We start from the raw sequence: 25,713 nt of genomic DNA on the forward strand, positions 1-25,713 counted from the left end.
TTTTCTTACATAAGACGTTGTTAAAATGGACAGCAAGACTCGATTTAGCTGCAAAAGAATTGAGGAATAGTCAGCAAGTTTCACAAATTAAAGAGCATTTTGTATTTAGGGAAAACTTGAATGAATGTATTTAAATCATTATTCAAATCTATACTTAAAATGTTAACTCTTTTTTGGACAGTAAGCGTATCTTAACATTTTAACATACTCAGTTTATGTTGTGACCATTTTACAAAACCACAAAAGTTTGACAAAGTTGGATTCAGACTGCAGCTTTTTGTAATTTAAAATAAACACCTGATAATTTCTTAAACTTGTTCTTTTTCACTTCAAAGTAGAAATCCAGTGTGGCTTGTCCTTAAATCTTTCCCCATGAAGACGACATTTGACGACCCCGCCTGTTTCCTTAATGACGACTTTTGACTCCTCCGCTGTATCACTAAAGACGTGATTTGACGACCTCTAGAAACGGCTCGGTTTTTCACATTTAAACAGAGACTGCGATAGGTAGGGGCCACTACAACCCACACTAGACTGACCAATAGGATTCAAGGAGATGTTTTCGCCGATTTTTTCCAAAGTTAATCGAAGTAGTGACGATGGTAGCTTCCGGAAAAAACACAACACGAAACACGTGCAATGGAAAGATCGCGCTGCTAATAAGGAGCGGACGTATTTTATGGATAAGTTTAGAGAAAGTGACTTTTATAGATTTCAAAGTGATGATGAGGGTGATTATAAAGTGGAAAACAGCGATAGCGACGGACTTACAGAGAGTGAATCTTACGAAGATGAGATGCCGCTGATGCGTCTGTGTGGAGTCCTGCGATATCCAAACAAACTATCCGGGCTTTATACTCGATTATGAACCAAAATTGCCCTGAAATCACTCGTGGAAGTCTGTTTTCTTTGATGCAATTATGCTCTATGGGTGTAGCCCTAGTAACATATGTATGGGTTGTTCCTAGTAGGCGTCCAGGGGGGAAAGAGTTAAAGGTGTGTATTGCTCGGAATTGACTCTTGTGAGCTTTAACTCTTTCCCCATGAAGACGACATTTGACGACCCCCCTGTTTCCTTAATGACGTCTTTTGGCACCTCCGCTGTGTCACTAAAGACGTGATTTGACGAACATTAGAAACGGTTCCTGTTTGTCACATGTAAACAGAGGCTGCGATAGGTCGGGGCCACTACAACCCACACTAGGCTGACCAATAAGATTCCAGGATATGTTTTTGCAGATTTTTTCCGAAGTTAATCAAAGTAGAGACGATTGTAGCTTCCGTTAAAAACAGAACACGAAACATGTGACACTTCACCCACATTGCCAAGTATGAAAGTGGTGTGTGCGTGAGTGATGGTGGTGGTCAGAGGGGCCGATGGTGCAGATCGGCAGCCTCGCTTCCGTCAGTCTGCCCCAGGGCAGCTGTGGCTACAGTAGTAGTTTACCACCACTGAGAGTGGAGTGACTGAATAATGAACTGTAAAGCGCTTTGGGGATCTTGAAAGGCGCTATATAAATGCAATCAATCAATCAATCAACATGTGCAATGGAAAGATTGCGGCGCAGTTTTAAAAATAATGAGGAGCGGATGTAAAACAGTGGAGCGACGGACTTTCGGAGAATGAAACTTACGAAGTTGAGAATGCCGCTGATGCGTCTGTGTGGAGTCCTGCGATATCCGAACAAACTATCAGAGACTTTATACTCGATTATGAACCAAAATTGTCCCGAAATCTGGATGTTGCCCAGGCCAGTCCTTTAAAATATTTCAGTCTTTTTTCCAAGATGAGATGCATGACAGAATTGCTACAGAAACAAACGTTTATGCAGAGCTCTGTGCACGAGAAAGTAATCAAGATGACAAATACTGAACACCCACTGACGGGGAAGAGTTTTTATTATATTATATTATAATAAGCTAAATTAGTTGAATAAATTAAATAAGTTGAATAAGTTAAATGAGTTGAATAAGTTAAATGGAAAAAAGGATTAGGTCCACACAGGTGTACAACAGGTAAAAACAGGTGTACACTTGGCTATACTGTATCTGGTGATAAGAAATCTGTTTAAATACCATATTTTCCGGGCTATTTAACCGCATAAAAAAACGATTGCGTGCCCCGCAATCCAGAGCGCCCTATACACAAATCCACTCGGGTGTCCCAGTACAACTTCAGTAAACTACAAAGCCACACCACCCACAGAACACACAAACACACACAGAGCAAACAGCGACCGCGCGGCAAAAAACACCCACAGACACACTCGAGGAGGAACGAATCGAAAAAGCGAGTGCAATGTGTCACTCTGAGCCACAACTGAACAACTGAGTCACTGCGAACACACCGACAATCCGTTGGTCCCAGACACACTCCTCCCTACACGCCACAACTGAACAAAGCCCAGAGTCACTGTGAACGAACAAACAAACAAAACCACTCACCCATCACACTGTTGTGTTTCCTTTAAAGTCCAGTGCACTTTATTTGTGAAAAAAGTTTGAAAATAGACCATCCAGACACCTAATAGCCCAGAAAATACGGTACTTTGACAAATATATTTTTTACATTTTTTTATGAATATAGTACTCAGAACATGCAGATATCAGATGCTGAATGTAGTTTTTTGTTTTCTATTTTGCACCTGACCAGGTAAACTCTAATATTTAGTGAGCTGTTATAAACCTGTAAATGAGTTGAATCACATTTAAACATCCATAAATGAAGAGTTCAGAGTCTAAGGTTTCCAGAGACACCAAATATGTCTGTGTTTCAATTAAGTTCATGAGTGTAAAAATCATTAATAATCACTCGTGGAAGTCTGTTTTCTTTTATGCAGTTATGCTCCATGGGTCGTCCTAGTCATATATGTACAGGTTGTTACTAGTAGGCGTCCAAGGGGGAAAGAGTTAAAACAAGATAGAATTCTGTTTCCTCATCAAAAAACATACGTAGATATGGTTTTAATGAGGAAACAACATCACAACATGAATCAGAAAATAGTGTCATATGGGCCATTTAAAAAGACGTTGAACGACGGGGCAGAGCAGTGAACTTCTTCTCTTCATGGACTTGGTTTTATGAGGCTGGAGCTGTGGCTGGGCGTCCTGACATGTGTTTGTAGGTGACCCATGGAGAGCACTTAACCTCACACAGGGAAAACACGCGTCACAGTTAAAACCTGCGAGGGGCTCTGAGCTGCTCCGTCTGCTCTTAATCACACAGAGGAGGTGCACGCCGACTGGACTGGTCCGAGCAAGAAGAAAAGAACATTAAGTAATACTTGAAATTCTCTAAATCTGTGCTACAAAGGGATTGTTGTGAAGACTGGTGGATCAATAAGGCAGACAAAAAGTTCAAAAACAATAACAGAATTTATTCATTTCAAAAAATGTGCAGGTTGCTGGGAGCTGGGTCAGAGGCTGGGAGTGAGAGTTCAGAAGGCGGAGTTCAGAAACTGGGTCTGAGGAAAAAACAAGAAAAAAGACAAACTAAGAACTTGGAATCAGGCAAAAAACTAGAGAGACAAACTGAAGACAAACTGGAGCCAAAAGTTTCTCCTCGTGGGATAAACTGTTGATCTGGCGAGGTGTGGATGATTGAGCCGGTGTGGTGTAGTATTTTGACCCTGCGGTGAGGTGACCCCGGGGTCAACATACCATATAGTATTTTGACCTCGGGGTCAGAATCCTATTATGGTATTTTGACCCCCCCATAGAATATTGACCCTCCTATGAAAATCTATATTTTATTAATAAAGAACTTGAATTCTATAGAAAAACTTTTAATATTAATTAGGGATGGGCATTCGATAAAATTTTCTTAATCGATTGTCGGGAGAATTAGCGATCAATTATCGATTAATCATTAACGTTTTTAGATTAAAATGATCATTATTATTACTATCTGCACTACTAATCTGCATAAATAAATTCAACTTTATAACATATAAACCATAGCCACTCTAGAGCCACATCAGCCCGTTTGACATTATAATGTGTTTAATGCAGCTTTGTGCAAGTCTCACAGAAACAAAACTTAAAACAGCATGGCTCATTTGCATAAAATAAGCAAAGAAAAAAACAGAAACAAAACCTTCTGTCGGACTAAAGGACATGACTCAGTGGAATACAGGTTAGTGTGACCGTATTTAACCATTAAAACCAGGACACTGTACGGGGGGTGGGGCCTCGTCAGACATTGCGCTACTCTCACCTGGCAAATCTTTTTAATGTTTTTCGGTGTCCTGGTAAGCTTTTTCCCACTGGACACCGGAACATATGTGCTGCTTTGTACACTGTGCACCTGTCCCGACCGGAACAGAAAGCATAGAATTTCTTGTACAAGTCATCTTTAAATACGCATTTGTTCTTCGGCACGTTGCAGATTGACCGACTGTTTGTGTCTTGCTCCTTCTGAGTGCAGAGACACATGTACAGACCCGTTTGTTCCCGGACACAGACGTTTGGTCACCCTACGCTACGCACAGCGACCTACATTTGGGTGTCGATTAAAAATGAATGTAATTGATTAAATTCTTAATGATCAATTATCGATTAATCGACTAATCATGCCCATCCCTAATATTAATACTATATCTGCAAATTAAAATATATTGACATATTTAAACGTGTTTTTTGAAGAACTCAGATGCATTTTTTAATGTCGATAATAACTTTTAAATGTTAAAAATGACTTAGTTGTTTAAACACATATTTGACTGAAAATGAGATAAGTAGTTATTAATGAGTTAGATCATCAAAGTGATGTATAATGATTTAGAATCTTGTTCAAATAGACAGGGCTGATCAACTGAGTAGTTCAATAGAGGATACCTAAGACTATAGTAATCTGACCCTTCAATATGTTTAATATAGTTCGATGATGTAAACTCTTAGAAAAAGACAATTGCATTAGATGAAAATGTAACATGAAGATGTGTGTCAATACTGTCGTGCCTACAATATGATGAGTAATGTATACAATGGTCTAGTCCTGGTTTAGTGCTGGTTTATACAATATAAAAAGTGACAAGGTTACTATGTATATGTAATTTGAACAATACGTTACATTTACACAAAATACCAAGTCGTTCTCCATCAAAACATTCCTTAAAATACCTTAAAAGAAAGTGAATATGTAGCAATATATAATAAAAATAAATGACATGAGAAATAATGATCAGATAAATAACTACTAAAGAAAAAAGTAAGGGGAGTCCAAATCCTATGGGGGGGGGTCAGTTTACTATAGCGGTATGTTCACCCCGGGGTCAGTGTACTATGGGGGTCATAATACTATCTCACAGCGGTCTTTAATACTGCACAGGTCTGTAGGTGATTGACAGATCAGCAGCAGGTGAGGAGTGGGTGGAAACAGAGGTGAGGGTGGTTCCCGATTCTGCACCCAACTCCACACACACAAACACAGAGGGAAGGTGAAGACAGAACAAGGGGAAAAACAGGAATCCTAACAGGGATAAAAGGTATAAATAATGTGCCTGAACCCACACTTCAACTGGGTATCTACAGTGTATAGGGTAAAAGGCAGATGAAGTAAAACTTGCATCTGTGCCTCTCCACAGACCTGACTTGTAAAATGCACTGTTAGCAAAGATGGATTAGCCTGATTCATCAGCTGGTTTCACTTCATAGAAACCATCAGACCTCGCAGCATTAGGATTTGTTCGTTTGACGATAGGAGGGTACTTTTTAATTTAACCAATCACTGCTGTTTGGTTGTGACGTATGTAATGCTTCGCTAACTGGGTTAACTGGTATATGAAGCTTTTCCCAAATCCCGTAGGAAGAAGGACAATAACGTCTTTCCCCTTGATAAAATTCACCAAACATTCTCTTTGTTCCGGCTTTAAATCCTCGATCTTGGGAACTGTTGCCAACACAGAATGTATGACTCTTTGCTGATTGGCTGATGCTCAAACTCACACTTCCGGAGTTTTTGCGAATCATCTAGTGTATTCTGATTCCTGAGCCTTATCGCTGGAGAGGAAGTGAAATTGAGCGGAGGCACTAGGTGGTTGCAGTCCTGGCTAAGGATGGAATTTATAAAGCACTTAAATAGTAGTAACAGTTAATGTACCAAGTATCCATTGCTAATAATGGTAATGATCTGTAGTTCATGGTTAAATAACTGTAAAATATGTCGAAAAAGCATTAAAAAGTACAAAATTGACTTCGATCATCAAGAGATTTAAGATATAAATCATGCATTTTTAAAAGAATAAAATGTGTAATTCAGCCTCTTTAAATCCTAACAAAGATTTAAATATTCACAGTGTGCATTTTTGTACAGACTAGTTGATCAATAGTCAACTCCCGAACTACACTAGGATTATTACATTATTATTTACATTACATTATTATTTACATTACATTATTATTACATGTTTTATGAATGTACTTCAAATTAAATTTATATGAAATGTATTTATTCATTCATTTTGGTATTATGTACTAGTACAGATGTAACAATAATCCGAAATATCATGATATCGTATCATCAAAAGTCTCACAGTAATATTGTGGGCCATCACAATATATTGAATTACATCAATTAATCACATGTTCCTTTGCTTAAATGCATGATTTTACTGTAGCAACTGCATATTAACATAGGGAACTACATATCCCATGATTCATTTCAGTGCAAATAACATGAGAAATATGTTTATTACTTGAATTCTTGAGATTATGACTTAAATAAATCACACCAAAATCTTGTCAAGGTATTTTAAAAACAAAAAAAGTGTCCTATCTACAATTATATCAGCCTTTTCAAAATATCACAATACTGTGAGATGCATATCGTGATAATATTGTACAGAGAGATTTGGATATCGTTACATCCACATGTACGAGTAATTTGTCTTCTTTACAGTTTATTAAGCATGAACCACACCGATAACACCTTGTAACTGTACCCTGCAACGCAAACACACATTTCTAAGAGCGCCTCATGCAGTTCCTGGATTTCTTGCTGTGTGCTTAGATTAGTGACCGCACAGTGACAAGATTTTACAGAAGCTGTTTTTGTACGACGTCGCTATGGAAACGCATTGTGTCTGTTCCGCTCCCCGGGGCCTGGACCACGTGCGACCACCTCGGACGCTGCAGTTGAAAGCCTCTCATTCACTCCCCCGGTCCACTCGGCGCAAATATGAAAATGCCAGTTTAGTGTTTGTGAATGTGAAATTATACGACCACCCAGGAACACTCAGGCCAGTGTGCGGTTCGCAGAGCAGACAGGAAAAAATGAACCGGCCAGCAACTTTTAAGAACTGCTCGATTTCGCACCATACTACGCAATATAGTACGTGATTTATGAGCTGTTATGTAATCATTAGCACTCCATATATTTTGTATTCTCCTGCTTTATTGAACTGCTGTATAATAGCTGCAGTCTGTGTATGTCTGGGGAAAAAGTGATTAACTAACTCACCTTTTTGGCTGCCAGGAAGACGAAGGGACCCACATTGAGGAGTGAAGCAGTTTAAAGAAAACATAATGCGCTTGTGTCTGCTGTACAGTTTTAATTTATGACCCCGTGAATCGTTTTATCGGTTATAATTTGCACATATGAAAACGTAATATTCTTTTGAACCCACTTAATAAAGCTGACGTCGCTGTAAACATCATCACAACAAAGAGACAGTAGCTCAGCTGATAGAGTGTGGTCCACTGAGCCCAAAGTTGGCAGTTCCAGTCCCGCTCTCGACATAAACATCACTGGTTGAGCACCCAGATTCATTGACCCACAGGTTGGCGGTGTGATTCTCTAGCTCCCACAGATTAATACTGTTGGTGTCCTTGGGCAAGACACTTAACCCATCTCTTCCCATGTGTGAAGAGGTGCTTGGTTCCTTGATGTAAAACGACTTGAGCTCCTTGAAGGCGTTAAAGCAATGTATAAAAAATGTGACCAAACTTGTTTCCCATCGTATGGATCTGTGCGTATCACGCTTTTTCCATTTGTACCAAAATGACTACACAATGTTTCACAGATTAAGAAAATAAATTCAAGAGCAAATAAAATACAGAGCAGTGGAAACTAGGGGTGTGCAAAAATATTGAATTATGGATATATTGTATCGTTTCATGTGATGATACAGTATTGATATCATGAGCTGCTGTATCGATATATTGGCAAGAGTATTTTTAGGTGTATTTTACTAAATTATTTTGTTATAGCCACAGTTTTGCTGCTTGTTCAGAGGAAGGATGTTTGTGTTTCATATGAACTTAGGAACTCATGAGCTCAAGAAGTAGTTTAACAAAGACTTTTAGTATCACAGCCATCATTTAGCCTTTATTTTTTATTAAACCGTATCGAATTGACTCCAATTATATCGTATTGAATCATATGGAATTGTAAACTCATTGTATCAAGACATGTATCGTTTTGTGGCTTATGTATCGAGGCATGTATCGTATCGACAACTTCTAAATGATATCCAGCTCTAGTGGAAACGGGGGTTAATCGGAAATATGGCATCTTGAAAATAAATGCTTAAAGATTGCTCAAATATGCACGAATCACTCAAATACAACTTCAACTGAGTAAACGGTAAGAACTCTAGAAAGTGAGACACAGCTGCACAAAGCTGAATGACAAGGTTTCAATCAGTGAATCTTCGTCATAACATGATAACATGATTGGATGGACTTGGGTAATGACTTATGTTATATGATGTACAGTGTATATTGTGTTATATATTGTGTTATGTGGACATCTCCTAGGGCTCACTTCTGGATTGGCCAATAAGTTAATGAGCAGAAGTTACTGTCTTGTCGTTCATTAAGTGTAGTCAATATGATTAACTGAGATTCAGAAGCAGGACCACGCCCCACCGCCCTCTCCTCCGCACCGGCGAACCTCCACCCCACCCTCCCACCCCCATCTTGTCCGCCATAAGACGCCTACGAGGGGGGTCCCGTTCCGGCTGGGTCAATTGAACATTGAGATGGAGCCCCCACTTAGAGTCTGAACCCAGTCATCTCTGCCCCATCTGGTACATTATCAATAAACTTCTTCTTCACACGATGTGGCCTTGCTACACAGCAAAAACTGGAGGGTTAAAACTTTAGGGAGTTGTTTGTAACACCAAAAGTGTTATTTTAACTATTTGAAAGTTAAATGGGGGTTCGAGTTGGGGTTATTTGCCAGAGTTGATGTGATTGAGGTTAATTCAACTTCCTCTAGTGTTAATTCAACTTCTCATAGTGTTAATTTGGCTCCTCCCACTCACCACTTCAAACTCTTGTGAGTGAAGACCAGTTTGAACCAGTTTTGTACATAATTTCATCTTAAATTATCTCAAATAAAATAAAACACCTCTGTGCGTTGTTTAGTTAAATCAGGATAACTCTACAAAGTGTTATCTATTTACTCTCAAAACATGAATATAACTCTGGATTTCGGGGTTAAACTGGAACTTTGGTCCAGTGTGACTTAATTAACATTTCCAAAAATGTTAAATTAACTCTAGAACAGATTTAACTCATATAAACTCTGAGAAAATGTTAAAGTTGATTCTGTGAGAGTCAATTTTAACACTCCACTTTTTGCTGTGTAGAGAAATGCAGTTGAGGAGTCAGTGTGCAGCTTTGTCTCACTTCTACACTCACTGTCGTAGCCTTGCACCAGTGATGTGTGTATACCTTTTACGAGAGGAAACAATTATAACACGGGTAAAAGCTCTGAAAAGTCCATTTTGCAAAATAGATCTGCTTTAAATGAGGCCGAGAACAATAGCTGGTTTAAGTTAGATACATGTCAGTGATGGCAGTTTCAGCTTTAAAATGACCTGAATGATTCTGGTGAAGCTGTGTAGACTTTATATATATACACTTAGAGTCACTTCCTGGATTACCACCTAATGACATCACAAGGTGCAATGTTGAATTTTCAGCTCTGGAGAGGGAAAAGGACTAAATATGTACACGAAGACCAAAGCAAAGTCCTTTCAGGAACTTGCAGTCTCGTGTTCATGCGGATGTGATGAAATGGTCTGGAATGTCTGTTTCGTCTCATGAACATCTGAGCTCCTTGTGTTTGTTATTTTTAATTACTCATCACATTTTAGGGAGCAGTTAACGGCCCGTTCGTTCTCTGTTGATAGAAATCACTAGAAAGCAGACGGGCTGACAGTAATGGAGTTTGAACCGTGTGGCTGGAGGAAGTGCAGGCTGCAGGAGGACGGACAGTTATGTGTCCCAGACTGAAGCGCCACATCTGCTCCATCGCTCAGTCTGGAGTCTGGAGGAGAGCAGCCAGGAGCCCAGCTGTGGAGGAGAGGGCTCAGTATCACACGCACACACCCGGATGGACACACACACACACACACACACACACACACATAATGCCTCATAAACTTGTGATACAGAGAGTAAAAAGGCTGCCCTGTTGCCAACTGGCTGTGAAAAGAATCTCTCAGTAAGTTAAAATGACTCGAAATACAAACATAATATCTTGATTTGAGTAGACCTGGCTTTTCAAGTAAGACATTTTTGGCTTAAGTATCTTCAATTTTTTCTCATAAATTCACAAATTTTGCCCCAGAAAGTGTACAGTCAAAGCAGAAAACATTTTGTCTATTCTAACTTATAAGAAAGAGCCGCATGAGTCACTACGACTGTCTGGCAGATGTGGGACCAAGTCATTGTTTTGCTCAAGTCTTAAGTCTTTGACCTCAAGTCCGAGTCAAGTCCCAAGTCAAATACAGACAAGTCCAAGTCGAGTCTCGAGTCACTGGCTCATAAGTCCAAGTCAAGTTCAAGTCGTCTGCTTTGAGCTTCAAGTCATTTCAAGTCTTTAAACCAAAGTACCAAATATTAGAGGTGTAACGATATCCTCACGATACGATACCATCACAGTATCAACCTCACGATATGATATTTATTGCGATATTGTGGGAAAGCTCATGATATGGCGGGGAGGCTCACGATTAGGGATGTAACAATATCCAAATCTCTCGGTACGATATTTTCACGATAAACATCTCACAGTATAATATTTATTGTGATATTTTGCGGAGGTTAATAAAACTGTTAATATGTTACTTTTTCCTCTTAAAATGCCTTGACAAGACTTAATCCAAAGAACTAAGACTTAAAAGTGTTAGAACTGTTATTTCTTCTTGTAGTCTGCACTGAAATGGAGCAAAGGATCATGGTCTATGTAGTTCCCTCTGTCTTTTTTTAAAACATCTATTGCTGCACCATAACTCTTCATTTAAACAAAGACACTTGTAATTCGATATATTGTGATGGTCCACGATATTATTGAGAGAACTTTGACGATACGATATCACGATATTTTGGTTATTGTTACATCCCTACCAAATATAGCTTAGATTTTTGCAATTTTATACTAAATTGTATTTAAAAAGTCATGGTATATTTATATAAGAGTATTTATAGAGAATATAAGAGATGTAGAAATTAATTTAGTTAATTTTTCCTTTTTAAATGTTTTGACAAGATCTTGGTGTGAATCATTACAGTCAGAATAGAAAGAATTCAGATTTAAAAATGCTTCTCAAATCTTCTCAAGTCACAGGCTTCAAGTCCGAGTCAAGTCCCAAGTCTTAGTCCATTTTATCAAATCACGTCTCAAGTCCTAAAAATAGTGACTCAAGTCTAACTCAAGTCCACGTCACGACTTGCAAGTCCCACCTCTGCTGTTTGAACGAGATGGATTGGCTGATAAAGCTGCTGTAAAACTGTGCAGGAGGCCAAAACACTGATGCAGGTTGGACAGATTTAAATACAGACTTGTTACGACCCAGTTCTTTGGGGTCAGGGAAGTAACAAAAATAACCAAGATGGAAAATGGAATAAATTAAATTATGTTTAACGGGGGTGTAAAAGGTAAATTAAACAAAACTGACTAAAATATACAGAAAATAACCTAAACTAAGAAACAGAATAACAGAATTAACAGACAAGTTTTGTCTGTTACACAAAACAGGTCACACAGACTTACACAAACGAGCGGTTAACTAAAGGGACGCACACAAAACTAAAACACAAGTTCTCCAAATTAAACCACATAAGCCCACAAACAGAACTGAGTGACCAAATTAAAAAAGACACAAAACAGAACTAAACTAAAGAACTACACACATATGAACACAAACACAAAATGGCAGACTGGCCTCCAAGACCTGCAGCCCTGAACAACTACTACGTGTACTACTACATCTACTACTACGTCTACGTCTACTACTACATCTACTACTACTCTACTACTACTACTACTACTACTACTACTACTCTACTACTACTACTACTACTACTACTACGTACTACTACTCTACTACTACTCTACGTCTACGTCTACGTCTACTACTCTACTACTCTACGTCTACTTCTGTCTACTTCTGTCTACTTCTGTCTACTTCTGTGTGTGAACTGAAATGCGACTCGGTGATAATCAAAACAAAATAAAATAAATAAATAACAACAGTGATCAATTGATGACTAAAGCAAAATAATAAATCAAACCCTCTTAATCAAATTAATATCCCTGAGAAACTTGTGTAAAATTTTAAAACTATTCTTCCCTGGGTGCTGTTGTAATAATTCTATCAAGTCAAATTTCATTTTTTGGTCTTCTCTCCTTTTCTTCATTTTACTTCTTTCTCTTGTGTACTTCCTACATTCCGTGAATACATGTTCTGTTGTTTCTAGTTGTCCGCAGTTGTCACAGTGTCCAGTGTGAGGTTTTTCTATTTTATGTAATGAATAGTTTAATACTGTGTGTCCGAATCTTAACCTTGAAATTAGTGTTTCCATTTTCCCGTTTCTTGCTGAATTGCTTATAGGCGAGTTTCAGCTGACGTCATTGTTATTAAAAGCCCGCGTTGCATGCTGGGAAATATTTTGGTCGGAGGCAACAAACACGGTAGTGGTCAAACACAGTGCGTAACCTCGCGTATTTATCCCCGATAATGGTAAATTCCTGCTGCATTATCGGATGCACAAATAGAAGCACGGAAGAAGGAAAATGTCTTTTTCATATTCTGAGTGAAAAGAACCACTAACGGTGAATTAAATGGTTTTCAAACATTCGCAGAGCAAACGTAGAAGATCCTAACAAACCGTGGACTCCAACAAGTTCAACAACACATCGAGACTCTTGGAGGTTTTCATCTTTTCTGCTGTGAATGGCCCAGGAGTTTCCACCAAGTCATTGTGGATATCGCCCAAGTGAATATTTGTCCAGGTAGTTGGAGATTCTGACCAGAAATTTGGTTTGGTCCAGGTTTTATCGGGGTTGAAAAGGGTGATTTGGCGTCCATCGATGTTTATGACCAATTTCTGGTCAAATGGTCTTGGGTCCTCTGCCGTTAGAGTGGATAAATAACCGGGATCAATACCCTTTACGTGCTTTCTCGCTCCGTCCGTCATGTTGAATTAGTGTTTATTGCCGCCAACCAAAATAATTCCCAGCATGCAACGTGCGCTTTTGTCAACAATGAAACTCGCCTATAGCTCCCACTTTTTTCTTAATTTTATGGTACCATCGACCTCTCCTCTCAATATCTCCTTCTTGTTGCCATTTTTCCTTTATTTTCTGTTTAATTACAGTTTTTACCTCCATTTTACTTAGTTTTACTTCAATATCGACTGTTCGTCTGCCAGCAGCCCTGAACAGCTGCTGGTAATCTCCTTAAATACGGAGAGGAGCTGGAGGTGAGTCAGGATTGGCCAGGTGTAGAGGTAATCCACCAATCAGGGACTGGGACTCTCACAGCAGGATGCCAGGGGAACAATAACAAAATTAAAACACACACAAAACTTTAAAAAACTGCAGGTCTGGGGCTGTAACAATACTTCTTTTGAGATCTTAGCCATGTTTTAACTCTGATCCCTCAACATTAGTTCACTCAGAGTTGTATTTGGTTGTTTCATTTGTTTTTGAGTAATCCTGTATTGTCATGCATTCAAGGCACCGATTAATTGAAAGTGGATTTATTTCAGCCAGTTACTTCTATCTGTGTATACACCTACTATACGAGTATTTGTAATATTTTATTAAAATTAAAATTTTAAAAGCATTGATTAGAAAAGAATCTTTGCTAACAAGCACACACTTTATTCTGAACAGGAGGTAACATCTTTGTAACAGAATAGAGGAGCTATTCAAATCCTGATTCCAAATGTGATTGCAAATAGAGTATAACCTGATGCTGTGTTCCAGACAGGAGGTCGGAGATTTCCCAGTTGAATATTACGAGTTCTGACCTCAGAGCGTTCCAGCTGCATTAACTCATGTGTAAACAATTTGGCTAATGCTGAACAAAAGACAAAAGAAATGAAATAAAAAGAAATGTAAATGTTAAAGGACCCATATGATGCTATTTTCTGATCTATGTTACAATATTTTCTCATCACTAACAGACCTGGACTTGTGTTTTGTTTCATTTTGTTGAACACACAAATTTTGTATATTTAGGCTGAGCTCTTCTCTCAAAACCTTGTGATGTCATGTGGTGATACTGGAAGTCGCCGCTGTGTTTTTAAAGGGCCCATCTCATGCAAAATCAACTTTTCAGAGCTTTTTACCTTCTAAGAGTGATGTGTGGGCCTTGTATATGTCGCCGAAATGGTTTTTAGATTGATTTGTTAAAAAAAAAACGCCAAATCAAACTAAAGCTGCTACAACGATGACGCGGCAGATACACCTACGACGCGTTTGACGTAGCAGAAAGCGCTTCACCCCCTCCCCCACTCCACTGCCTCCACCCCCCCCTCCACTCCGCATCGACTGACAATTCCCACATGAACAACTAAACAAAAGCGACAGCATAAGTTCATTGTTCTACACTGCAGTGTACGCGATATAATAAGTTGATCTACTAGTGTTTATTAAAACTTTACCAATCAGTAATGTTCAGTTGATGTGGACGCGGTGCTTGAGCTTTGTGCTCCTCAAAGTCCTCGTCTGATTCCGGGTCCAACACATGCGGCTGAACGCGCTGTATCTCCACGATGAATAAAAGTTTATTCCTACCACTATCAGGGTGCACGTCTGTCTCCCCCTCCCTCCCTGAGATGGCGGAGGAAGGGCGGCTCACTCGTCGCCTACGTCACGTTTGGAGGGCGGAGCCTGTGCTTTCTCAGGACGGGCGGGGGGAGGAGCAATAGTCGGTCTTTCATAGTTCCTGGTCTGTGACTATTGTGTAATGGATGTTCCAAAACCCAAATTGTGTTTGTGTTTGTGCAGAAGATACAATGTGAAAAGAGTTATTTTGCATGAGATGAGCCCTTTAAATCACCGTACATACATCTCCACTGGAATCATTTGGATAATTTCAACCCTCGAATTACCAATCTCTACTGAACTGAAAGTAAACGGGAAGCTCTTAACTTAAAAATTACCAGTTCATGACATCACAAGGTGGAACAGAGCATTTTGAGCTTTGGAAATGTAGACAAACAATGAAACAAAACACAAGTCCAGATCTGTTTTTGAGGATGGAACATTATTCTAACCTGACTAAGCTCACAAGAGTCAATATAGGACCTTTAAACAAATGTCTCCAACATGTTATGAAAGCAGAATATTGTCAGATTCAGCCTGTATCAAATATTAACATTGTTTATGTGTTGGTTTCCCTTCCTAACCTACTTTTCTGGTGATTTGCATTGTAGCGTTGAATAGGGAGTGCTCCAATCATCTCACAGTTCGTAAACAGTAATCACCAGTTGGAGCTGTGTTCCAGAGCATTTTTACAAGTCAGAGGCAGGAAAATATCTCAGTTACCAGTTACCTTGAACACACCAGTAGTTCAAACCAATATTCAGTTTGTTGATTTTAAATAGTTTAAACACTAACTAGTCTATTTTTTGCCTTTGTTTATATTTCATCAGTTCTGTCAATCTGGTTAAAGGTCCTATATTACACAAAATACACTCTTTTGAGCTTTAAAACACGTTGTTACCTCATGGCAAATCTACCTGGAATTGTGTTTTGTTTCATTCACAGACATTTGAGTAATCCTGGTTTATTAGTCTGTCTGCATCTCCAAAGCTCAAAATGCTCTGTTCCACCTTGTGATGTCATGAAGCTGTAGGTTTCAAGTTAACAGGCACCTTTTCCATTTTGTTCAGTTTCAGTTCAGTTTCATTTCTCTCCAGCAACTAGATCAGGAATCAAAATACTCTAGACAGTTCGCAAAAACCCTGGAAGTACGAGTCTGGCACCAGCCAATCAGAAAATAGCCATATGCTCTGTGTTGGCAATGATTCCTAAGATCGAGAATTTAAAGCCGGAACAAAGAAAATGTTTGGTGAATTTTATCAAGGGGAAAGACGTTATTGTCCTTCTTCCTACAGGATTTTAGGAAAAGCTAGCTTTTCCCAAAAGCTTAGCCCCGTTAGCGGGGCATTACATACATCACGACCAAATAGCAGCGATTGGTTGAATAAAAAATGTACCCGCCTACCGTTGAGCAAATGAATCCTAATGCTGCGAGGTCAGTCGGTTTCTACAAAGTGAAACCAGCTGATGAATTAGACTAGGACCAATCACATCGCAGCATTGAAGTTTGTCCTGAAGTCAAAGGTGAAGCAGCCAAGCAAACCAAAACAAACATGGTGAACCAGACAGACGGACTTCAGAATGTTTTAGCATCAATACGGACTATTTAGTTCGTTAGCCATTTAGCCCCATTAGCGGTGCATTACATATGTGACGACCAAAGCAATTGGTTAAATAAAAAATGTACCCGCCTACCGTCGAGTGAACGAATTCTAATGCTGCGAGGTCAGACGGTTTCCACAAAGTGAAACCGGCTAGAGATTGGCAAATCTGAGGCTGAAATTGTCCAAATGATTCTACAGAAGCTGTGTGGAGTTTAAAAACACAGTGGAGCACTTCCTGTATTACATGACATCACAAAGTGGAACAAAGCGTTTTCAGTTTAAGAGAAGAACTCAGCCTAAATGTGCAGGGTTTTTGCGTTAAACATGTGTGAATGAAACAAAACACAGCTCCAGGTCTGTTTGTGATGAGGAAACATTACAACATAGATCAGACAATAGAGCACTATGGTCCCTTTATAGAAAAACAAACTTTTCAATTTCCAGTCTTTGTCATGTTCAAATGTTTGTTTACGTGTTGCCATGGTAACAACAAGCTAAACCCATTGTGTTCTCTTTTGGGATGATTCTGCAAAAAATCCCGCCAGGCCAAAGGTTTACAGTAGATTCCCATTCTCCTGGATAATGACTGTAAACGGGCCTCGCTGTGAAACCAATCAGCCCGAGCTCAACCACATCCACATGAGTCAGTGCCTCCACCAGATCTGCCCCGGCCGCCTCCCGCCTCCCGCTCCAGGCCAGTTGCCATAGCGATTCACTTTTTTTTTTTAATGGAAAAAAGTCCTCAAAATGTTGCGTATAACAGAAAGCCAAAACCAGTGGAGCTTTGGATTCTGACGTCACTCGTGTTGTTAAACCAAAGGAGACTTTCAGATGCTTACTTGACAAATGTTTATGCTTATTGAGTTATTCTACTGCACTTTTCTTTACTTTTTAACATTGTTTTGGCTAATGTATCTGTGTTTTGCACTATGACCTGATTCACACCAGACTCTACACATTACACATGAATAATCTGGGATGGCTTTTGCTGAAAGTGATCGGACAATGCGTAATGTCACGACGACTATTTGAATCGAATTAGTCAAAGCGTTGCAACAGCGAAACAAGCCAAAAAATTTAACTTCCAGTGAAGAGAAATGCAGACACACAAACAAGCCTTTGTTTTCTGCAAGTTTTTCACAAACAAAATAGTCTGTATTGACGCTAAAACAGGCTCAAGTAAATCTGACTGCCTCGCCATGTTTGTTTGGGTTTGTTTGACCGCTTCACCGAAGCTTCGCCGATTCAGGACAAACCTCAATGCTGTGATGTGATTCATCGGCTGGTTTCACTGTGTACAAACCGTCTGACTTTGCAGCATTAGGATTCGTTTGCTTGTCAGTAGGTGAGTACTTTTTTTATTCAACCAATCGCTGCTATTTGGTCGTGATGTATGCATAAGTGGTATATTTTTCCAAATCCCATAGGAATCTCTTTGTTCAGGCTTTAAATCCTCGATCTCGGGAATTGCTGCCAACACAGAATGTCTGGCTCTTTGCTGATTGGACGGGGCCCGGTCTACAACTTCCGAGGTTGTTGCAAACTGTCTAGTGTATTCCGTTTCCTGACCTAGTCACTGGAGAGATATGAAATTGAGCGAAGGCATTAGGTGGCACCAGCCTGGCTAGATTTGTCCCTCCACCCAATTAACCTCATACTCCAAGCGCAAGTACAAGACAGGACAACATTTACCTGCACAGACACAACAAATAGTGCATAATAAATAGTGCAAAAGGCATGTAACGCAAGGCACAAAACAGTCTTTTTGGGGGCGGTTAGGGGGGTCTGAGTCCAAGTCAGAGTCCTGCATCGATTTTTGGAGACCCACACCCGCGCAGTACAGCACCGCACCTGCCCGTTAACCCGTGATTATACCAAAGTTAAACCCACACCTGCCCGGACCCGGTAACATTACATAACGGTTACGCTTTCTTCAGTATGAATGCGAATTCACAAACGTGATTCAACTGACATCAAATCACAGGCATTATTCACTGAGCAGAAGAGACTTTGATCGAGGTGCTGGACTTTTGCACTGCACACGCCATGGACTGAACCAAGACTAAACCAGGACTAACCCAGGACTAACCTAAGGACTGATTCCAGGACTGAACCATGAGGACTAAACCAGGACTTAACTAGGACTAAAACGGAAATAAAACAGGACTAAATCAGGACTAACCCAGGACTAAACCAGAACTGTACCAGGACTCACTGTCGGGACGGGCTCAAAGGTACGCCCGTGTAGACCATCGGGTGACAGTGGGTGAAAGGACCAATGCAGAGCTCTGCACCCCACGGAGGTAAGCGCAGCCGTCGCTCGATCGTGCTTTGTGGACACCCTGCTCCACGGGCTCGGGGTTCTCTTTCTCTCTTAAATCCAAGATTAGTCCTGGTTTAGTCCTGATTTAGTCCTGACCCGCCCGTGTGTAATCTCTACCCGCTCGCATACCCGCCTGTAAAATTCCAGAACGTTAAAACCCGCCCATTTCAGCAACAGTTTAGGGTTAGGGTTAACTCTGGCCCAGCTGTCTTTGGGGAGTTCTGTTCTTGGAGATGAGCAGATTCGTCGCTTCCTGGCAGCCTGGTGGGTAGAGAGCGAAGAGAGTTCAGCATCTATAAATACAGACATCAGCATCATCCTTTTTTCAGGACAAGCTGCAGAAACACAGCCTTACATTTTAAAGTGGAACTAAACACTGTCTCCTTTTTTAAACAGAAATAGCATTATCTGTTGTTTCTAATCATGTTTTTGCCAACTTTAGTACACTATAAACTAGATAAATGAGCAGATTTCAGGTTAAAGTTTGTGCTGCTTTCAGGGGCCTCTGCAATTTCCAGTAATTGGTGACATCACTCAGCACTGCCCTGGAATAATAATGGAAGGTGACACTGTACAACACAGATCAGATCATGTCTAAAAGCAGTTAGAAAGCTCAGAATGGATAATAACTGACAACACCTGGTTTAACGGTGGCTTTGTGCTGATGCTGTATTTCATCGTGGGTTTTATGAGGACCACACTGTTCCCCGAGCCACTGCAGAATGTCGTTTACACAGAGTGGGATTTTGAAACAGATTTTGATGCTTCTTTAAGTACAAAGTTTGGCCCCGACACTTCCTCCAAATGTGGAAAATTCAATACTGCTAATTCACTAACATTTATGAGCGTAACATACAAGTCAAATAAATGTTTTTTTGATGGGGTATTTCTATTGCCAGGAAAAACATCTGGAAAAAATGCAAATTATTATGACTGTATTTAATTTTACAATGATTTTTATAGCATTATACATGATCATATAATTAATTACACAGGTTTTATTTGTAGGATGAGGGGAACATGGTGACTCTGTGGATGACACTTACTTTATTGCCCCACAGAGTTGTTTGTCCTCTGTTTTTGACCCCTTCCCATGATCTTGAGCTAGTCTTGGTCAGAACTAAACCTGCGGGGGGTTTATCTGTTGTGCATGTTTTGGGTTGATGGTGGAAACTGGAGTGTCCAGAGGAAACTCATCCAGAACATGGAAACTCTGCACAGACCCAAGCGACTTGAGAGTCAAACCCGGAACCTTTTTGCTGTGAATCTTTCTTTTTGGCAGGTGGTCATAATGTTTTGCCTGACTGCTGGTATTTCAGTTTGGTCAGAAGTTGATATTCATGTGATAAGATATTTCCAGGACAGCTTCTTTTGGATCTCTGCCTTTGTTAGCCTGATTCATCAGTTTTCATCGGTTTCTCTTCACAGCATTAGGATTCTTTTTCTCGACAGTAGGCGTTTTTAAAAATAATTTAACCAAATGCTGCTATTTGGTTGTGACGTATGTGATGTGCCGCTAACGGAACTAACTGGTATATTAAGCTTTTCCTAAATCCCATAGGAAGAAGGACAATAACGTCTTTCCCCTTGATAAAATTCACCAAACATTCTCTTTATTCAAACATTCGCTTTAAATCTTCGATCTGTGGAATTGTTGACAACACAGAATGTCTCTTCTCTGATTGGCTGGTGCCCGAACTCACACTTCGGGGTTTTTGCGAACCGTCTAGTGCAGGGGTGTCCAGACTTTTTTCATCAAGGGCCACATCTCGAAACACATAAGAAGCAAAGGGCCGATCGAGGGCCATAGACTGGTGCTCATTACAGTGAATAATTGAAATATGTGCATGTTTAAGTCTTTATTTAAGTCTTTATTTATATAGCACTTTTCACAGACATTTGTCACAAAGACACTTTACAGAGCATTATTCAGCATTATTCATTCACTCTATACCTGGTGATGGTAAACTACTATTGTAGCCACAGCTGCCCTGGGGCAGACTGACAGAAGCACAGCTGCCATGCCAATCGGTGCCATCGGTCCCTCCGACCACCACCATCACTCACGCACCACTTTCATACTAGACAATGTGGGTGAAGTGTCTTGCCTAAGGACACACAATGATTGAATTGATTGTATTTAACTGACCTTGACTATCAACTGTTCTGGAGACCTGGAGCATGTTTTGGGTTGATGGGGGAAACCGGAGCACCTGGAGGAAACCCATCCAGACATGAGGCATTAGTGCTAGCCACTCAGCCACCGTGTTTAATATGTTAGAATGAGCCATCAGACTTTATTCATGCTAAGATCGTCAAAACCACACACTAAATAGTAAATATGAACTTTATCAAAGTAGATTTTCAAAAACATTGCAGTAAAAAGTTAATTTTAATTGACGCAAGGTAATTTGAGGGCCAACAAAAATTTGTCCGAGGGCCACATTTGGCCCATGGGCCATAGTTTGGACATGCCTGGTCTAGTGTATTGTGATTCCTGACCTGTATCGTCTCACTCTCTGTAATTTATCGGACATACGTTCATCTCAATACTGATTTATTGTATACGCAGCTCTTAAGATCATAGTAAGTCTGTGTACTGCCTGCAGCTAATTCTGTTCTATTGTCTGATAATCAGGAGGTGCACATTAACATGCTAGTTGTTGTTAGCTTTACTGTCTTCTCAAAACTCTGCACTGGTCTCCAAGAGCTATGAAAATAACATCTAAACCCACCGCAGTGAATAATGAGGATTTTCAGAAACTTTGGATCACTGCAAACTGTTTCAAATTAACTAGTTGTTTTTCAGGATTTTAAGACAATTAAAAGTCCTACATGACGCAAAACTGATTGTTAAAATGTTGTTTTCTTCTCAGTAACATACACAGAGTTGTGTTTCATTCACATGTTTGAGTAATCCTGCTTTATGAATCTGTCTCCCTCAGCAAAGGTGAACATACTCTGTCCCACCTTATGTTGTGAAGCTGTAGTTTTCAAGATAACCGTTCCTTTTACCCTTTGTTCAGCAGAGATTGGCAATTCAAGAGGTGAAATTATCTGTAGCAGAAGATGGAACAGAATGTTTTCCATTTGAGAAAAGAACGCAGAGTGAACACACAGGGTTTGTCTTTTAAATGAAACACAACTGCATGTTTTTGATCAGGAAACATTATGACACAGATCAGAACAGAATATAGGACATTTAACTAAACGAGACTGCACTGATGTGGGTTCAAACCTCCTCAGACATTTTTACACAGTTTTCAGAGTCATTAGGGAACACTTCAAATCTCATTCATTTCCATCGTTACATTCCTTTGGTCAGATAAAACACATCACTGCTCCGATTAGCCATGGTCACTCTTTATGTATTTATTTGATCTTCGCTCTGGGCGTTAAGTACACAAAACTTCTCTCATTATTGTGATCTTTACTCAGATAAAACCACACGTGGAGCTCATAAAAGCGTTTCGATTTGCAGATGTGTCCTGGCGTTGGATCGGTCTGGGATACCTCGGAGTCTTAGACAATGGAAAAGTGCAGCGGCTGCTTCGGATCTGGTTTCTCACACTTTTTATGACAGGTTCTCGTGTTTTTCTAATTAGTACTTGGTCTGGTGGGATAGTACCTGTGGTGAATATTTAAGTTTTACATCTGTTAAGTGGCAGTTTGTGGGAAAAAGTACAGGAAATAGCGTTATAAAGAGTTACAAAACAAAGTAGAACATGCAGCGACAATTTACAATTTAAGTAGCAAATTTATTCTGTCAGTTTATACCATCATTTAACAAAATAAAAGTGTTAATAAATAATAAAATAGTTACAATTAATCCTAAATAACTGATAAAAAGGGTCTGCCACCTGTTTGTCTCCATGGAAATACGATTGCCTCGTCTAGAATGTTCCACAGTAAACTTTAAACCTATCTTGTCAAGGGGGGACATCACTAAGATACAGTACAGGTCAGATCTGTGGAGAGTCGCCCCTGTTCACAGAAGGAATTATTGTGTTTGTGAGTAACAGAAACACGTAATGAACGAAAGCAAGATGTTTTAATTTAATGTCATACCATGGAACATTCTAGGCAAAACAAGAACATCTCCATGGAGACAAGCAGGTATGGGACCCTGCACTGAAAAAAATGCACAAGTGAAACTAAAAACTGGATTGACTTTTTGGCTACTACACTGTTTATATTGTGTTTAATCGTATCAGCTCCGGTTCCAGGTCATCTTTTATTCCGAGTCAGACTTGAGTCACTATTTTTAGGACTTGAGACTTGACTTGGGACTCAACTTGGACTGGAAGATCAGTGACTTGGGACTTGACTCGGACTTGAGGCCTGTGACTTAAGAGTTGAGAAGCAGTTTTAAATCTGAATTCTTTCTATTGTGATCGTAATGATTCACTTTAAGATGATGTCAAGACATTTAAAAAGGAAAAATGAGCATTTCTACAAGTGTTATATCAGGTTAGGTTAGGTTGCTTTGTTTGCACCTGTAGGTAAATTTGTTTTGCAGATTTGAGAGGCAGGTCCCACATTTCACATTTCATTCAACCACATTATGAACAATAAATACGTATAAAAACACAATTACAAAATAAAGTGTTTCAGTGCAGAATGGTTGGTTCCATAAACAGTTAGTTAAATTCATCCATCACGCTTGGCTAAAATCACAATAAATATTAAATATATAAAAAAACACACACACACAATTTTTCCAAAACAAACGTACTAAAATCAGTAGATAAATAGATTTCAGTTTATTCATAAGTATGACAGCAGCTGGAACGAAGCTCCTTTTAAAACGATTTGTTCGAGATCTTGGGACTAAAAGCGTCTGACCAGAGAGAAGCAGCTGAAACTGTGAGTTTAGTGAGTGTTGCACGTCTTTTATAATCCTCTGGGACGTCCTTTGTAAATGTCTTGAGTACAGAAAGTCCAGGCGGCTCTGAGGATGAACAATCACCAAACTCGTCCATTTAACCAACTGATTCAGGGAGATGTTGTTTTTGGCAGAGACGCTCCCAAAACCATGAGACCAATGAAAACGTTAAAATTGATTCCATAAACAGTTTATAAAACAGTGTCATCATTGTTCCTCAGACAATGACGACGCTGGTGCCTCTTTGACACACAGCAGCACGATTATTATCAAAGGTCAAATTTGAATTAATGAGTGTTTCAAAATACTTATAAGGGTCCATCCAATACTCAGTACTGATATATAAATATACTATGATTTTTAAAGTACAATTTAGTTTAAAAGTCATATAAATTGTAAAAACCAAAGCTGTATTTGGTGATGTGGTGTAAAGACTTGAAATGACTTGAAGTTTAAAGTAGACGACTTGGACTTGACTTGGACTTATGGGCCAGTGACTCGAGACTCGACTTGGACTTGCCTGTATTTGACTTGTGACTTGACTCGGACTTGACTTGACTGACTTGAGACTTACAAAACAACGACTTGGTCTCACCTCTGTCTTTTGGCAACTTTACTGCAATCTATAGGTACATTTGCAACTTTCTGATCAAAAACATCTCAATGTAAGTTTGTGCTGCCTTCAGTGAACTATAAGTACTATGTAACATAACGAGAGACTACCCTGATTACTCATGTGTTTCTGATTACCTGACTGCAGGGGCGGAGTTTAGACCAATCACAGTGTTCCTTCTACGTCCAGACTCCTCCCCTCCTCTTGTTTCACTCTCTTCTTCAGTCCTCCAGGCCCTGCCCGGTTTAGCAGCTCTGTTTGAAATGTGGTTGTGGTTAGAGTTTAAGTATTGAGTTCCACTTTAAATTCACCTTCCTTACATAATACTCTTTTTGCGTGGCGCTCTTTGCCTTGGTCAGGTTTCCAGTGGTTACAGTGATCTGGTCTGGACAGGATGACGACCAGAAGAAGTCAAATGGGAACAGACAGAAAAGGAGACAGCAGCGTGTTCGTGGTTTATACATTAGAGATGGAAGGAAAAGTTCATATATTTTGTTTTGGTAAATTTTTGTCTATTGATCAATTGATACTTTTACTCCTACTACTACTACTACTCCTACTACTACTACTACTACTACTACTGGTGACACAATGCATACATTAGCGAACACTGACATAAAAGTTTTAGTTCCAATCAGGTCAACTCTTTCTGGTCAGACTGTGTTAAAATAAAGCTGTAACTTGAGTAAGACAGGGTCAAACAGAGCAGTGCTTTCAGTTAGCGTCACACTCCCAGAGAATGTGGATGACATCAGCTGCCAAAATATCAATTTTCATCCATCCATTTTCTTCCATTTATCTGAGGTTGGGTTGTGGGGGCAGCAGTCTAAGCAGGGACTCCTAGATTTCCTTCACCCCAGACACTTCCTCCAGCTCCTCCAGGGGGATCCTGAGGTGTTCCCAGGCCAGTCCAGAGACATAGTCCCTCCAGTGTGTCCTGGGTCTTCCTCCGGTGGGACATGCCCCGAACACCTCCCGAGGGAGACGCCCAGGAGGCATCCTGAACAGATGCCCTACCCTCATGTGCTTCTCTTGACTTGGAGGAAGCAGCGGCTCTACTCCGAGCTCCTCCCATGTAACTGAGTTCCTCACCCTATCTCTAAGGGAGCGCCCAGACACCCTGCAGAGGAAACGCACTTCGATCCTTTTGGTCATTACCTAGAGCTCATGAGCATAGGTGAGGGGAGGAACGAGTACTGAGCTTTGTCTTTTCGGCTCATC

Source organism: Boleophthalmus pectinirostris, unplaced genomic scaffold, assembly GCF_026225935.1.
Source record: "Boleophthalmus pectinirostris isolate CB_2022bp ecotype Guang Dong unplaced genomic scaffold, ASM2622593v1 HiC_scaffold_16, whole genome shotgun sequence".
NCBI lineage: Eukaryota > Metazoa > Chordata > Actinopteri > Gobiiformes > Gobiidae > Boleophthalmus > Boleophthalmus pectinirostris.